Source organism: Triturus cristatus, chromosome 3_1, assembly GCF_964204655.1.
Source record: "Triturus cristatus chromosome 3_1, aTriCri1.1, whole genome shotgun sequence".
Lineage (NCBI taxonomy): Eukaryota > Metazoa > Chordata > Amphibia > Caudata > Salamandridae > Triturus > Triturus cristatus.
The window spans coordinates 94,683,693-94,700,795 of NC_140583.1; the positions used below are offsets into that span (position 1 = coordinate 94,683,693).

At 43.1% G+C, this 17,103-nt stretch overlaps 1 long non-coding RNA gene across 1 annotated transcript in view; it reads right to left on the reverse strand.

Annotated features, from left to right (window-relative positions):
• Window positions 1-17,103, reverse strand: part of LOC146859742 (uncharacterized) — a 142,802-nt gene that overhangs the window by 18,042 nt on the left and 107,657 nt on the right. The window contains exon 4 of the long non-coding RNA XR_014979051.1: window positions 9,235-9,378. This is a non-coding gene — a long non-coding RNA (uncharacterized LOC146859742). The remainder of the gene's footprint in view (window positions 1-9,234; window positions 9,379-17,103) is intronic.

A 17,103-nucleotide genomic window follows, 5' to 3' on the forward strand; every position in this document is an offset into this window, starting at 1 on the left:
CTCCTCACTGGCGGTGGTCAGGGAGTACTGCTCCCCTCCTCTCACCGGTGGGGTGTCCCTAGGCAGCTCCGGCACCTGCAATGCCCCCCGCTCACATGGATGTTTGCACCAGTGTCTGCAGTATTCCTGAGGCAGCCCCAGGAGGGCCCCCGCCTCATGCAGTGTCAGCGGCACCAACCTGGACACGGCCCGCCCCTCTTCTAGCCTCTAGTCCCCTATCGCCATCTTGAATGTCTGGCCGATGTCCCAAGTGAGCTCCTAGGCCCTCATCGCCGATGCGTAGTCTACCGGCCTGCGATCTCGCAGCCACACTCACCGCGGGTCTCCAGTCGGCTTTGGAGTGCAGCCGTCGCGCCAGCCGACTATCTGCCCGATGTCGCAGGGCTATGGACCTACTCGGGGCCCCAGCGGGATTCACCAGCACAGCCTCTCCTCGTCTCTGCTCCTCTCGGCCTACCAGGCCTCGCTCCGCTTCCCGCATCCAGGAGTCCGGCCGCTATATCCCAGGCTCGGGTGCCGCCCGGATCGTCTTGCCCCACTCCTCACCTTTGCCTGGTGCGTCCGGTGTCAGCACCCTCAGGTCTCGCTGTGATTCCGGCTGTCACCACTCCGCTCCTCCTCTGTAGTCCCCACCACCAGAGGGGCCCAACCACGAGGCCGGCAATCCCAGGCCTCAGTCACGCAGGACACAAGGTGCGTCAAATTCAACCCTCCAGCCCCAATTTCATTCTTCTGGATAGCGCTGGTGGGCTAGAGGTTTTTCTGTACTTAATTCCGCTTTGTAGAGGACCCCTTTGCACAGATGGGGGCAGATTTGTGTGCCTGGGAGAGGGGAGACGACGGAGAACAAGTCCTTCCCACTCCCCATCTTGGCCATGCCCCGATTGCTTTATCTAAAAGCAATCACAGACATGGTGGTCTGCTGATCTCAGCAGGCCACCATTCCTGGGATTTTTGCGATTCCTATGGGGTTACAAAGTGCGACCTACCTCATTAATATTCTTGAGGTAGGTCATTTGCGACCCCTTAAGAATTGCAGAAAGTCTACTGCATACTTTTGTGCATGCCATTTTGCGATTCCCTAATTGTGAATCGCAAAACATTTTTTTTGATGCAACTGGCACTAAGGACCTAATTACGATGTCGGGCGGATTTAAGTCAGCCCGACACTGTCTCGGTCCTGTGACCAACTGACCTCTGGTCGGCGGTCCCGACCGCCTAACTAGGATGCGACAGAACACCGTCCGTTCGAATTCCGATATTTGCCTATGGGAGCTTGCATTATGGCCACAAACAGGCCATAATACATCCTCTCATAGGGAAATGGGAGGTGCTGTTCATCCCTGCTTCCCGTGGCAGGCACCTCAATGTGCCTTCCACTTGATACAGGGATCAAAAGGGGGTCACTATAGGTACCCCATCAGCCAACAACCAATGCCGCACACACAAGGGGGCACTGCTTGGAGGCCCCCAAACACGGTTTTATGTCAGACAGGCTGACATGGAAACCATGCCAGAAACCGTGCATGGTAATAGCAAGGCCAAAAAGACCCGAACTTTGCGATTACGAGCCGGTTCTGACTAGCCGATGGGCACCTTCAGCTCGTCGGAAGCCAGCCTGAATGACTGGCTGCATTATTTTCCAACCGCCAGCATTGTAATGCAGCTGTCGGATAGTAAACCAAGGGGTGATTACGGTGCGGCCCTGAATGCTCTGACCATCAATCGGAGCCTTTCCTTGCCGCATCGTAATTGGACCCTAAATGTACTCAGTAATTTCAGGACTGGAACTAATGATACTGATCTTAATCATGGATTAAAGCAGGAATTACAACTATTTTACAGGTGTTGTGCTATCAGAAGACTTAAATGTTTGGAGCAAGAACTAGATATTTCAGCAGAAGAAGAAGCTAAAGAGCAGTCATGTTTGATGGGTCATTTAATTGCTGAAAAATGTAGGAAAGTTTGTGCAAAGTTCAGCCAAGCCTTGGCAACAAAGTCAATGTAGTCTCAACCACTACGAGATGTGTAAATAAATGGAAAAATTATTTTGTGACCTCAATAAAGAGTCAGTGGACTGTTATCAAACACTGAATAGAATGTCTGGCTACAGGTGAATGCACCACAGCTACACCTAGAATCAGGAGTAAAAAGAGTTAAGTGTATATCATTCTTACTACCTTGAAGAAATTGCCTTAAGGATTTAAAGCTGGAAGACAAACATGCTCTGGTGAGTGTAGATTATGTTTAAAAACTTCCTGAAACGTCAGTCAATACTAAGTGACTGATTGTTGTATGGTTTATACTTTTTTTATTCGTTTTTGTACCTGTATGCACTAGTGTCTCCCACACAGTAATGTTTTCACTTTTATTTTTATGAGGACTAGTTAGGCTTGCTGTGTTTTGTCAAGGTTTTTGCAAAACGTTATTGTTTGGGAAGCTTGCGGACATTTGTCAACCTAAAAAAACATTGATGAATAGCAAAAATGTTTTTTTGGTCTCAAAAAAGCACACGTTATCCCACTGGCACTAAAGGGAACTAATTTCTGTGTGGAAGTGCTCCTTCTGAAAAGGCAGTATGCCTTAACTCATAGTAAAGTAAGCCAATGGTTGAATTGCGGTGACGCATTGGCCCTTGATGCATGCTTCAATGGGTTGGAGAAAATGTGAATGACACAACGTCAGACATATGGATGAAGTGTAACTGAAAAACCCTATAAGTAACTATGTCATACACATAATTTTAGTAAATTCAAAAGGTCCTGGCTCAGACAGACCTAAAAAAAAGCCAAGTGTTCTGCCGTTGGATACCTGCCTCTTGTCTTAAAGAAATTAAAAAAAAAAGAAGGAACATAAAAGACAGAGGGGCAGATTTACAAGCCCCTTGCGTGACTTTTGCCCTGCAGTTGCGTCACTTTTTTGACGCAATACCGGCGCAAACAATGCGGCCTATTTACAATGTGACGCATCTAGAGAGATGCGTCACGTTGTAAAGCCCAGCGTCACATTATACCTGCGTCAGGTATAATGTATGCAGGGTGGGCGTTCCCACGCAGGAAGGCCTCGTAAAAGTGACTCAGTGAAATCTACAAGATTTCACTGCACCACTTTTAGGACGCCACTACGTCAAAACCTTACGCCTGTTTCAAGCAGGCGTGAGTAGTGACGCAGTGTAGTGGGAATAGGCCTCAACACGCATTGCTGGAGTTGCATCGTGCTTGCGACCCGACTCCAGCAAATGCGTGACTTTTCCGCCAACAGATGCGACAGAATTTCTGACGCATCTGTCAATCCTTGCGCCATAGTGCACCGTATTGTAAATACGGCACATCTATGGTGGCGCAAGGGTTTCTAAGGGTGGCGCAGGGAAAGTGACGCATCTGTACAGATGCGTCACTTTCTTGTAAATCTGCCCCAGAATGTACAAAAAAGAAAAAAAGGCACAAAAAATGAAAAAAGGCACAAAGGAAAGGAAGGCATAAAGGGGCAGATTTATGAGGGACTTGCACCCCTTTTATGCCGCCGTTGCGTCAATTTTGTGACGCAGCGGCGGCGTAAACCCTGTGCCATATTCCGCCCCATTTACATCGTGACGCATCTATGGAGATGCGTCACAGTGTAAAGCCCTGCGCCACATGAAACCTGCGTCAGGTTTCATGTGGGCGTTGCTACTCAGGGGGGGGGCGTTCCGTCGAAGGAACGCCCCTAAAAAGTGACTCAGTGAAATCTATAAGATTTCACTGAGTCACTTTCCCACCGCTGATGCGTCAAAACCCTGTGCCTGCTTGAAGCAGGCGTAAGGCTTGACGCACCATGTTAGGGATAGGGTAGGTTGGAACAGTGCTGGCGTTGTGTCGCGCTTGCGACGCAACTTCAGCACTGCGCCAACCTTACGCCGGCAGATGCGTCACGTATCTGCTTGTCCTTGCGCCACGATGCGCCGCATTGTAAATGCGGCACATCTGCGGTGGCGCAAGGGCAAACTTGCGTGACGCATCTTCCCTGGCGCATCCATGCTGATTTGCAGGGATGCGCCAGGGAACATAAATCTGCCACAAAGAAGTCATAAAAAGAAAGAAAGCAAGAAAGAAAGAAGAAAAGAATGCAAGAAAAATAGAACGATGGAAAAAAGCAAGAAACAATAGAAAAAAGGAAAGGAGCAGAGAGAAGGAATGAAAGAAAGGTAGAAAGAAAGAAAGAGAACAAATACAGAAAGAAAGAGAAAGAAAAAAGAAAGAAAGAAGGCACAAAATAAAGTAGGACAGAAAGACAGAAAAAAGAAGGAAGGGAGGAAACATGGAAAGAAGGAAGGAAAGCAGAAAAAGGGAATAGAAAAAAGGATATAAAACAGACAAGAAAAATGAATGAAATAAATAAAGAAAGAAAGATTATAGAAGAAAGGATGGAAGAAAAGAAAGAAAGTAAGATAGAAATCCAGAAAAAGGAAGGAAGGAAAGAAAGAAAGAAAGACAGAAAAAGGAACGAAAGAAAGAAGGATAAATATGGAATGCGAAAAAAGAAAGAAAGAACAGAAAGAATAAAGCATAGATACTTTTCATTGCCTTCCTGGCCTTGTAGATATGGAGTGAGGCAACGCATTGCTAGTCGCTGCGTTGCCTCACACTACGATAAGGTGGAGTGCCATGGGTGTCATGGTGGGTGTTCCCACATTACACCCATGGTATTTGACACATTCCCAGATTTACAGCAGACTATAAACCTGGGAATGCGGCAAAAGCCTATGCCTCCCCAGGGAAGGCATAGGTAAGGCACAACAAGGTGAAATAACATTATTTCTCCACGTTGTGTCCTGTTTCTATGTGTGCTGCATTTAGCAGCACATATAGAAAGAGGAAATCACCTCTATTGATGGTGTAGGGCAGGAAGGTGTCTCTTCCTGCACAAAAACAATCATCCCTACAACGCTTACACCATTGCACCATGGTGCAAGGGTGCCTATGTTTGAGCATGGCAGCTGTTTGAGCGCCAGGGCAGTAAAAGATGACAGGAATGTGCCATATCTCATAAATATGGCACATTCCTGGCCTTCTCTTCTGGTCTAGGGCAGCGCAGCAGGAAAGCTTGCCGCACTGCCCTGCGACAAAAGTTTGTAAATGAGGACCTGAGTTTTAGTAAATCAAAAGATCCTGGCTAACGCCAGACACATAAAGGCATGACAAAAGAGCAGCACAACATCTATGCATTTATCAAATGGAGGGTGACAGCGCTAATTACCATACTAGTTGCAATGCTATATGATACAGTGAGTCTGCAGCCAGAGAAGCCCCACAAACTATAACTCAGGGACAGAGGGTGATATGTAAAATCTAATGATAACTTGCAAAGGGACAGGGGCCACTAACATCTGCTGTCCTAGAATGCACGCTTTCACGAATTTGTGAAATGGAACTGATGGAAGTGTCATTATTGTCTACATCATGCAACATCATCCCCCCTTAACCACCATCATCTGCTCAAGTAACACAGCCAGTGTCATTCATTTGCCTGAACTGAAAGTGTGTGACTGTTCAAGTGTCGGAAAAACAACCATCGTCTACCGAAAGAAGTATTTTTTAGTTTAAAGGAAGTTTATTTGATACAAACATAAGATATAATGCAATAAAAAAGAATTTCATATATGCATAAAATAACATTGTAAAAATAGGAGGGGAAGGGAGAAAGAAGTAACGGAAGAAAATAAGAGGGAAGGGGAAGAACATCCATTTTATGCATGATATACAAAAAGCAACAACTATGTATAAAAATTCCTACATATATTGAAATATTCTATGACCATAAGATAAATCCTAAGTAAGACAGTAGTAAGTGTAAATTCAAGGGGGTTTGGGTATTTCTTCAATGCAAGGGTTATGCACTGATCGTTTTTTAGCCGAAGCGTTTAAGAATTCAGTAACAGGCTTCCAAAGAGTTACTCTTTTAATAGCAAGTGAGATTGGGTGGACATAAGCTCTATCTAATCTATGATTATAGCAAAACGCCATACCACCATGCTTGAAAAGATACTGCAGAGGCGTCTTTCCATGATTTGGTGATTTGTTTAAATGCAACAGCTATTAGCAAATCTATAATATAAAAAGAAGCGCACCTAACTTTGGAAGCACTACCCAGGAAAATATGTGAAAAAGAAAAAGGGATATGGGAATGACAAATTACGTTAATCTGTCGCCAGACTTGGGTCCAGAAAGTATGGATTGCTGGACAGTAAAAAAGTACGTGTTTGAGATCTGCGGATGGAGTGTTACATGACAAACAGGAAGAGGAGATGTTAGGGTCAATCTTATGTAGTTTAGCTGGAGTGATGGGGAGTCTATTATAAATTAAAAATAAAGTTTGAGTAGTATTATCTGTTCTAGAAGATGTCCTCACTTTAGCCTATATTTTATTCCACATTGGAATAGGGAAAGATTCGCCCAAATCAGTTTCCCAACTTCACTCTACATCAGATTTATTGCGAGAAATAGGAATATCCATAAACATTTTGTATATTAGAGAAGCCAAAGGAGAGTTATTAAAAAATGATATGGTAATAGGAGACAAGGGAATAGGAGTATGAGAGGTGGAGAAAGAATTGTAAGAAGCCTGGGCCACTGTTGTTAAAGACATATATTTGGAATGAAATGAAGAGGGAAGGGAAAAGTGAGCTTGCAATACCGAGAATGGTATACAAATGCCATTTCGAAAAAGTTGATGAGTCCATTTGAGACCATAGGATAACCACTCTTTCCAGAAAATATATTTATTGTGGCGTTTAATATGCTTACTATACCAAATTGATGTATTAAAAAATTGAGCACGTTCATCTAGAGCAGATGAGAGAAGCGGATACAAAGTTTTCGAGCATTTTTAAGAATAGGGAGAGAAAATGATAAGGGTACATGGGAAAGAGAAATAAATTCTTCGAAGGAGAAAGGAGGAAAAAAGGTTCCAATCAGCTGAGGTAAAAAAGAATCTAAACGAAGGGCAAGGATTTTTGCAAAGATTTTATAATCTAAGGGGCATATTAGCAAGACCGGCGATAAAATTATCGCCGTTTTAGTGGCAGGAAACTGCCGCTTAAATGGCGCTAATGGGCTTGCTAATATGCGTTATATAATTCCAATAGAAGCCCAGGTTAAATGTGCAGGACATCTAACCTGGGCTTCTATTGGAATTCTATAACGCATATTAGCAAGCCCATTATCGCCGTTTTAGCGGCAGTTTCCTGCCGCTAAAACTGTGATAATTTTATCGCCGGTCTTGCTAATCTGCCCCTAAATTAATTAAAGAAATGAGCCTGTAATTCTTATAGAGTGTGTGGTCCTTGTTTTCTTTTGGGAGCTGGCAAATCAACGCTTCTTGGAAAGTCCTTCCGAATTACAAGTAGAAAGAAAATATGTGAATAATTGATGTAATTAGGGAAAAAGGGATGGGGAGAAATGCGAATAGAATTCAATGGAAATCCCATCAGGGCCAGGAGCTTTACCTTTCTTAAAAGCTTGAATAGCAGTAAAAATATCAGTAGATTGGATAACCTCCTCCAAAGAGGAAAAATCTACATTAAGGGATAAAGGCGGAGGAATAGAGGATAGATAACGAGTAATATCATCCTGCTGGGAAGGAGACTCTGGGGTATAAAACTGTTGATACAAATTTGAGAATTCTAAAAGAATATCTTCATTTTGTGGACTTTAGTGTTAGTTGAAGTTAAAATAGATCCAATCTTGTTGCGTTCTTTTTTGATTTTGAGATAATTGGCAAGAAGATTACCAGCTTTGTTTTGCGCGCTATAATATTTAGCACTAGACTTAAGTAAGTATAAGCTGGCAGATTCAGTGGAGAGTTTATTTAAGGAAAACTTAGCATTGATAAATTCAGACAAGTCAGAGGTGGACTTTGTGGAGTAATAAGAGTGTTCTAATTGCTTAGGACCTGAAGTAAGCAAATTCATAGTTTGGGTGGATGCTCTCCTTTTTTGAGCTACAAATGAAATAATGAAATCTCTGGAAGCAGCTTTGAAGGTGTCCCAGATAAGAGGAGGAGAGGTATGAGGAGATTCATTTTCTAAAAAGAAAGTGTCTGCGAGTTTCTGAAAAGCAGGTGTTAAGTTAGGGACTAATAAAAGGGCATTATTAAATCTCCATCCATCAATGGGGGGGAGTAAATCTAAAGCTAGAGTTATAGGAGCATGATCTGAAATTAATATAGATCCAATGTCTGAATGGGAAATATTTTGAGTAAGGGCCTTTGAAATTAATAAATGATCTATACGAGATTGTGAGGAGTGAGCGGGTGACAAAAATGAGTATTCTCCGACAGTGGGGTGACATAGCCTCCAAGAATCAACTAGGGATCTTTGGGTTATAGTAAACGTAAATTGAGTGTGCATGGAAGAGGAGATAAACTTAGACTTGGAGCATCTATCTACGAAAGGGTTCCATAACCATATTACAATCTCCTCCCAATATTAAATAATCATCAGTGCATAACATCAATTTAGATAAAATATGAGGCCAAAAGAGCTTATCTGGAGTGGTGGGTGCATATACATTAAAAATAGTTAGAGGAATTTTATTAACAAGTAACGAAACTGAAATCCATCTGCCTTCAGAATCAGCATCTTGATGTAGTAGTTGAATATCTAAACATTTATGACAAAGGATAGCACACCATTACGTTTGCCTGAACCCGGAGATGCAAAAACGTGACCCACCCATTGGCGATGAAGTTTGGTAATTTCATTACTTGTTAAGTGAATTTCTTGTAGTAAAACTATATCACCCTTTAATCCAGCAATATGCAATAAAACCCGTTGACGTTTGATGGGGGAACCCAAACCTTTAACATTCCAGAAAATAACTTTTAACTACATTTATACAGCAAAAACTTTGAAGAAAACTTCATATGAAGTGCAAATAGTAAAAAGTAATAACACATCATAAATAACACGCCCAATAAGGAGAACCCAAGAAGAAAAGCACCATGCAGAGGAAGGTACAAAGTAGGAAGAAATATCATAATGAAACAAAAAAATTAGTAATAATGTGAAGGGAAGCAAAAGACCAGTGAATAAAATAGTGAGAAAGAAATGGTTGAGAGGTAAAATGTAGAATCTGTGTGAGAAGAGATGAAGACAAAAGATAGAGAAGTAAGGAGAGAGGAAGAACATAACAGAAAACAGAAAGACAATACAAGTCAAACAACTGATAGTGATTTTAAAAGAACAAAATGACATACCACAAACAGACAATGAAGGGGGGTCGGTGGAGCCACATAAGGAAGACAGTATACCGAGCGGGAGACTCCAGGACGAAGACGGCAAGGGGGGACACCATCGAGGCGAATTGAGGGAACATACATTGGGGGGACCACAAACCGCACCTGATGGAGAAGAAAAATAATTCATTAACAGAGGGCAGAACAATACTACAATAAACTACATCAAGGGAAATGGGATCACATAACAGGAGACCACGATACTGCAGCTGACATTAGAAGAGAAAATGATGACTAGAAAACAATTAAATCAACGATAAACGTGGAATTTCCATATTTTCTTTCTTGCTGGTATCCAAGAAATGTTGCAGGCGAGCCAGATCTTCATAAGCAGTAGTCTTATTGTTATAAGTCACCTTCATGAGGCAAGGATGAAACAAACCATATCCAGCATTCGAATTGCGAAGACCAGGCCTCATGTCCCCCCAAAAATTCCGTCGGTCTGCTGTCGATTTGGCATAGTTTTGAGCGAAAAAGAGGTTGGAACCTCGCCAGGAGATCTTTCCTTTGTGTCTGGCAGCTTGTAAAACCTTAAGCAAGTCGGTGTACTCCAAAAAGTATAAAATAACACCTCTTGGTTTGGTTGAGGAAGCTGTTAATCTTGGATGTTGCCCCAAACGATGAGCCCTCTGAATATTTCACTTAGGAGCTTTGAGAAAACCAAGAAGATTCGGGAGAAAAGTTTGAAAAAAGGAAAGAGGGTCCGACCCTTCAAGACCCTCCGCAATGCCAAAAATGCATAAATTATTACGCCTGTTGCGGTTTTCCAAATTTTCCACTTGCTGCTTGAGGTGTGAAATTTCCAGATGCAAGGATGCAACTTAGCTGGTAATAACTTGAACAGAGTCAATTCGTTGTTCCAAGTTAACAACTTTTTGCTCTGTATGTGACCATTTATCCTCAAGGTTTTGGAGATGGATATTTGTTTCAACCATGTAGGGTTTGAGAGCATGTATTTCTTCAAGAAATAACTCCATAGAAATTGATGTTGAAGAGCTAGAAGGGGAAGGTGGATCTTTTTTGACGCGTTTACCAGAGGCAGACGATGAGGCAGAGCAAATTTTAGAAGACTGTTTAATAGTGTTGCGAGGCATAGTAGGCGTCACACCATCAGCAGTAGAATGACCAGGGTCTAAGACTTCAACATTATCCTGTAAAATGGTGAAAGGGTTATAGTGCTCCAATGAAGTACAGTCGGGAGTATTAGCACTACTACGAGTAGGGCATGCCTTTGCCATAAAATATGCACTTAAATGAGGCTAAGGAAGGTCAGAAAACTATCTTCTCAATAGTGAAGTCAAACACAAATCCTAAAGCAGAACAGAAGGAGCTTCCGGCCTCGCAGAAACCTTGTGATAGTATCTCACTATTCTTTGAGGAAAAAATTCAAAATTAATTCAAAGAGATTTTCCGGTCTCCCCCATCTACAATCAGGATTCTGCTTTTGATCCTGTTTCAGTGAAAAGCTCTGTTTCTATCTGCACTTTTGAATCAGTCCCATTGGAGCTGACTCTTGCGGCGATAGAAAGGTGTAATCAGTCTCGCCATTGGATACCTACCCCCCAACGACTCTTCATAAAATTCTAGAGACAGTGAATCCTATCATTAATCATATAGTTAACTCTTCCCTAAGGACAGGCATTGTACCAGACGAGTGGAAGCATGCGCTGGTCAAACCGTTAAAAAAGAAACAAAATATTGACCCGTCGGTACTTTCAAATCTTCGCCCGATTTCTCTCCTTCCCCTGCTAGGAAAAATAACAGAGAAATTTGTCCATAAGGAACTAACTAAGTTTATTGAAGAGCATCACATTCTCCATTCACAACAATCTGGATTTCGCCCAAAACACTCTACAGAATCGGCTCTCTTGGAAATATCTGATATTCTTAAAATGATTGCCGATAAAGGTAGGAAAGCGGTCCTGATTCTTTTGGACTTGTCGGCTGCATTCAACACCATCTCCCACGATATTCTTTTGAAGCGTCTCGAATGCAGCGGCATTTCAGGCACGGTATTGGAATGGATTAAGTTGTTCCTCACTAACCGGAGAGAAGCAGTTACCTTGGGTACGTTCTTTTCTACAGAACGTAACCTAACGGCAGGGGTTCCTCAAGGGTCCTCTTCAAGCCCCTTATTATTCAATATATACAGGACCCCACTTGTCTCTTTGATTGGATCATTTGGGATAGAGGTCACCTCATATGCAGACGATACCCACATGATCCTCTCAATAGATAATGGTACCGTGGATGCTGAGACTAATTTTAAAAGTTGTCTGACTGCTGTTCTTCGGTGGATGAGGAATAATCAGCTAAAATGTAACACGGACAAAACAGAAATTCTCCCAATAGGGAAAGATGTCCTCTTCCAGCCTTCCAAATGGTGGACTGAACGCGCGACTCCTCCACCAGATGTGGTAGAAGTTGCTAAGAACTTGGGGGTACAATTTGACACCTCACTCTCTTTCCTACCTCATGCTAAGGCAGTGGCAGGAACTTGCTTCAGCCTGATTAAATCACTAAAAAAATTCTTCAAATTCCTCCCTTTGGCAGCAAGGAAATCTGTGGCTGTGGCTTTGATACTCTCGCGCCTAGATTATTGTAATGGTCTTCTTGCGGGAGTTAATAACGCTATTTTAAAGAAGTTACAGGTTCTGCAGCATGCAGCTGCTCGGCTGGTGCTAAAACTTCCAAGAAGATCTTCAGCCTCTGCTGCTTTGAATAGTCTGCATTGGCTCCCGTTGCGTAAGAGAATCCTTTTTAAGATTCTCCTGATCACTTTTAGAGCCAAGCTTAATATGGGACCCAAATACCTGGTGGCACGTTTTGTCCCATACACTACAATAAGACCTCTTAGGTTTTCCTCAGCAAATTTGCTTAAACTCCCCAGTTTTAGATACAAATTGAAAGGAGGTAAGACCGCGGCTTACCTGGGTGTCAAAGCCTGGAATTTGCTCCCTTCCCATCTTAGGCTATGCAACACAGAATCTGTATTTAGGAAGGCTTTGAAAACCCTTGTTTTTAGTGCTTCTGATGAATCCTGTCTAGCTCTGATCTAATTTTCATAGGGGTCATTCTCACCGCCAATCCAGCGCCATGATACTCCTTGCGGAGTGACAGTTGCGCTTTACAAGTACAAGTCCTCCCTCCCACTCCCTCACTAGTAAAAGTAGTTTCACCAAATAAATGGTATAAAATAGTCCACACTGCCTGGAAACGCTTAAAAGACCAAGAAAGTGCTCCTGTGACCAAACCTTCCTCAAAAAATGCTGTCCGTTTTATGGAACAGATGAACCCTTACATCATGAAAAAACGACCTCATGGAAAAATTAAGTTGTAACATGACAGCCCCCAAAAACTATTAGGAGCAATAAACAATGAAAAAAACGCTGAAGTATTTAGGCGACATGAGGAGAAGTGAGAGACCGGGTGACAGCATAAATTGAGAAAAAACAAAACAAGAAGGGAAAAATAGCGGTAGTGCTCACCCCGGTCTCTGTCATGCAGCTCAAAGTGCACCACTGGGCTTCATGCATGTTTGCATGCGGATGTGGGGTCCAGAAAGCGGGAAACACCGCCCAGAGGAGACCAGGCCGTTCACCCCATCACGGCGCTCCACACAGAGGGGGTCATCTTCATTGGCTTTGAAGCCACATCTCCATACCGAAAGAAGTATGATACAAATTCTATTACACAGTGAGCAAAGTTATTGTAGTTCTTAGTTTACGATATAAGATGCGCAGATTACATTATTCATAGAAAAATGTTGTTGTCAGGAAAGTGTTTTCTGAGATCCTGGAGAATAGATATATAAATATTCACTGAAAAAGCCAAAGGTTATAGGGATGTTATAGTTAGCGGCAGTTTTCACTGGTACAAAACCATAGAAATTCAGCAGTTATAGTTACATAAGCTAAATATAACTACCTATAACTTATGACCCCCGCAATGCACTGTTTATGATCTCACACATTGCATCACTCATGACATGGCCAGTGACATTACTGATGACATCTCAAATGAGTGTAAGAGTTTTATAAATGTTTCTGGGACCTAAAGAAAGATACAGCATAAGTTAATGTACTGTTCTTTCTGTACTACTAAATGGTGATACTATTTCTAACATATGTCATCTGAGTGGCTCTGTGACTTTATAAATCAGTGTGTGAGTGGGTGTGGGAGTGGCAGTATGGGTATGTGAGTGATTGTATGATCTGTCAGTGGGTGTGTCTGAGGCTATATATGTCTGTCAGTTGATATGTGAGTGACTGTATGGGTCTGTGAATGGGCTTGTATGGCTTGTGAGGGGTTTTCTGGGTGTGTGAGTGGCTATATGTGTCTGGCAGTAGGTATGTGAGTGGCTGTATGGGTCTGTGCATGGGCTTGTGAGTGGTTTTCTGGGTGTGTGAGTGACTGTGTGAGTGGTTGTATGGCTGTGTAAGTGGGTGTGTGAGTGGTTGTATGGGTGTGTGAGTGGTTGTGTGGGTGTGTGAGATGTGTTATATGGATATGTGAGCAGGGGTCTGAGTAGCTGTTTGGGTGTGTGTATGGTTTTATGAGTGTGTGAGTAGTTCTAAGTGTGAGTGGTTCTATGGGTGTGTGTAAGTGTGTGAGTGGTTTTGGTGGTGTGTGAGTAGGTGGTGTGTGTGGTAACAATATTCTGATGATGGTGACTGCCCCCAGGGTGGCCAGGGCCCTGATTGGTATCTATTCCAGAGTCAGTTTCCCAAAAGAGATAATCTCACGTAGGGGGATAAACTTTATGTCTGCATACTTCAAGGCCAGGTGTTGGGTGACTTATAAGTTTGCCACCTGTTATCACCCCAAAACATGAGCTTGAGAAGAGATTAAATAAGAGACTAAAAGGTATGATTATAGGGTTGTTTGAGAAACTCTGTCAGATGTGAGATGTCATACTTCCATGCCTTTTATTGTCCACAGGCAGGTACTTTGAAAGAAAATGGGCGTCAGCCCATTTGAGCTTTTGCATGGGCATCCTGTAAGAGATCCCTAAAGACTTGTCTGAGAAGGGTGTAAGAACATTCTCAAGGAACACAAGCAGAACATTGTGGACTCTGTACAGGGCCTGCGTGAGGACATGAAAACTGTGAACAAGAATTTGTAGGCCATCCAGGAGCTGATCAAGCACTGGTATGAGCATCATGTTACAGCAGCCTTGATGGAGTATCAAGCTAACATTTTCCCTCCATGACCTTTCTCCCACCTTCTTCAGGACTAATAGCTGAAAAAACACTCAGAGAAAACATAAAATATATAACTCCATAAAAACGGTGGTGAAACAGATTTTCTAAACAGATATGGTTGGGCATACAATGTTGTTCTTACTATTATTATTTTATACATACCTCATATTAAAACAAGAAGACATGATTATCAACATGGTGTATATTCATACATATCAAGCATTAATAGATATGGTTTTTAATATATCATTCTTTACCATGTCTAATTTCATACACATTTAATTAATATGCTTAGGGTATATTGTCACCATGAGTATCAAATAAAAAGTTCCTATGGGGCATCCTTAATTTCCTTCCTTTATATTTTAACTTGCTATAACAGTGTTCTTACCAATTGATATTCTCCAGTATTTTATATCACATATATTAAAGGTGCCTTACTTCTATTGTCCTTCACCCATAACTGTATGAACAGTCTGTTTCTTTCCCAATGAGATAAGAAACTGCAGGAATAAAAGGCTTTGTTTCATTCTTTTATAATGACAATAACAAGTTATTATTAATCTTTATATGTCCCTTATGCTCTTACCTAATATTTAAGACTTTGCAGGTGAAATAACATGTGGGTAAACCAATGATGACAAGTCTACTGTTCTTTTCCTGCCTCAAGCAGGACCGCTGCTAGGATAATGCAGATCTCGGAAGTCAATAAATTGCTCCTTAAAGCTGCATTTTCAATTACCTACACAGCATAAAAATCTATTTTGTAACTCAACTTATATTACATGTCAGTTTAATGTGCTCTATACCTTAGAGGCACCATACATTTTCTACTGTCGAGCTTATCACTAAAAGTCTCACCTGTCTGTTCAGTGCGGTTCACACAGTTAGTGATATCTTCTAGTTTACGAACCAACACAGGTCTTGCAGGCAGCCAATACGGTGCCCTGGGCTTCTATATACAGATTGTCAGACAAAGTAAGGGCCAGCCTCAAGAAAGAAATTTCCAAAATGTTGTCCCTGGAGGTGATTGAGCCCTCTAGTAGTCCCTGGGCCAGCCCATACTGCTGGTACACAAGTTCAATCCGAAAGTTGGGACTCCAGACCTCAGGTTTTGCATGGACTACTGAGGACTTATTGTGATCACCTAGACTGACTCACTCCTCGTTCCCAGAGATGAGGAACCGATCCACCGTTTGGAGGACTCCAAGTGGTCTATTAGGATGGCCGGTGGAAAAGCACCCCGACCGTCATAGAAGCGGAAAACAACCGCCCGCCGGCACTGTGGGAAAACTGGCGGCCAAATTAGGATCAACCGGCAAAAAAATCCGACCGCGCGGGACGAGGCCAAGAAAAAACGCCCGTAGTGGGCGGAGGTGGCCAAAATCAGTCCGCGGCGTTTGGAAACGCGGAGGAAATAATCAACCCGCCGCAAGTATAGTGGAGACACCGCATCGGAAATTAGGATAACCCCAATGGTCCCGCGGTACGTACCGCTGTCTCCGATGGAATGAATGGAAGAGCCAGCGGAAGAGCTGAAGCACAGCCACCGCGGCGGATGATCCGCAAAAAATATGGTGGACGAAGCCAAAACCCCACAAGAAGGCCAAAAAGTGCACACAGAAAAATAGCCATGTCCACAAAATACACAAAACACACCCCCAATGAAACAACCACATGGCAAAGTGAAAAATACAAATCCCAGGACAACACACCTGTCATCAACACCCCAATTGGACACACCCACATAGCTAAGTATAAAACCAGCCCCTTCCCTGACCACAATCCCTTGCAATACTCCAGGAGAGAAGGGACACATACCCCAGCTGACAGGAGAGGCAAAGGACACAACATCCCTAGCCACACCACACACAGCACCACCACCACCTCCAAACCAGCACAACTAACCCCCCTGCACAACACACACCATACACAGCACACCCACAACCACCACTCTCACTCCTGCACCCACAACCACTTTACACACCACACACCATGGCCACACAGAAAATGCCCAAATTCACTGAGCGTGAGTTGAAGGTCATGGTAGATGAGATAGTCAGAGTGGAACCACAGCTTTTTGGTACCCTGGTCCAACAGACACCATTAGCCACAAGGACACAAATGTGGGCAAGGATAGTCCAAAGGGTCAATGCAGTAGGGACCACCCCAAGATCAAAAAAGGAGATCATGAAGCGGTGGCATGATCTGAAGAGGGTGGTCAAGGAGAGGAGGAGCAAGAACCGTGAGCTGGCTCAGAGGACTGGCGGTGGCCCTCTCATTCCACCAAAACCATTCACACAATGGGAGGAGACGGTGCTTGCCATTCTGCACCCAGAGAGTCTCACAGGAGTAACCGGGGGAGTGGAGGCTGGTAAGTACAAACAAATGACTACCTCCACTCTGCTAGGTACTTGCTTGCACAACTACAAAGCTACACCACCTAGGACACATACCATCCATCTGCACCACACACTCACAAAAAATGGCTCACAGATCCAACATTCACCCACTTCCATCCACCCCAAACGTAGCTACCAACATGACCATGAGGGCATGTGTACAGGCAGACAGCACTACAACTCCCACCACAGCATCAACAAGATGGATCCCTCCCCCCACCCCA